This window comes from Chrysochloris asiatica, unplaced genomic scaffold (genome assembly GCF_000296735.1).
Source record: "Chrysochloris asiatica unplaced genomic scaffold, ChrAsi1.0 scaffold00176, whole genome shotgun sequence".
Classification (NCBI taxonomy): domain Eukaryota; kingdom Metazoa; phylum Chordata; class Mammalia; order Afrosoricida; family Chrysochloridae; genus Chrysochloris; species Chrysochloris asiatica.
The window spans coordinates 408893-409998 of NW_006408694.1; positions in this window are offsets into that span (position 1 = coordinate 408893).

Genomic DNA, 1106 nt, shown 5'->3' on the forward strand with positions numbered 1-1106 from the left:
TTTCCAGAGTGGTTGGACAATTTTGCAATGCCAGGAGCATCCCAGTCTCTCCATATCTCCACCAGCATTTATTGTCCTCTACTTTTTTAATCTTTGCTGTTATTGCTGGTGTCAGATGATATCTCAGTGTGGTTTTGATTTGCATCTCTCTAATGGAGTCCTGGTGTGGCACTCTGGGTTAATGCGCCAGACTGCAAAGCCATTTGAACTGCAGGATCAGAAGTTCAAGCTCACCAGCTGCTTCTCGGAAACCCTATACAGGGTCACTATGGGTCAAAACCGACTTGACGGCACTTCACAACAACAACAATGGCTAATGATCATGAACATTTCTTCCAATGTTTGTTGGCTGCCTGGATCTCCTCCTTGGTGAAGTGTCTGTTCATGTCCTGTCCCCAGTTTTTAATTGGATTATTTATCTTTTTCTTGTAGAGGTGTTCTTAGTTTCCTATGTATATTTTAGAAATGAGTCACTTGTCTGATGTGTCATTGAAAAAGTTTTTTTCCCATTCTGTGGGTTCCCTTTTTACTCTTCTAGTGAAGTTTTTTGATGCATATAAATTTTTAATTATCAGTATGTCCCAATCATCTATTTTGTCTACTATTGTTTGTGTAGTTTTCAAAAATGTTTGGTAGTCTGTCTATTCCCTGAATTAATGCCCTCATATTTGTCCCTATTTTTTCATTGATGGCCTTTATAATTCTGGGATTCACATTTAGGTTTCTAATCCATGCTGAGTTAGTTTTTGTATAAGGCATGAGGTGTCAGTCTTTTGCATATTGCTTCCCAGTTCTGCCAGCACCATCTGTTGAAGAGACTATCACCTCTCCATGTGATATATTTAGGTACTTTGTGAAAAATCAGTTGGTTTTATGTGGATGGGTTTAATTTCCGGATTCTCGATTCTGTTCCATTCATCAATGTATCTTTCATTGTACCAGTACCAAGCTGTTTTGACCATTATAGCCGTGTAATACATTTTGAAGTCGGGAAGTGAGAGGTTTCCAACCTTATTCTTCTTCTTAAGCAGTGCTTTGCTTATCCTTGGTCTCTTTCCTTTCCTTATAAAGTTTGTAATTGTTTTTTCCATCTCTTTGAAGAATGT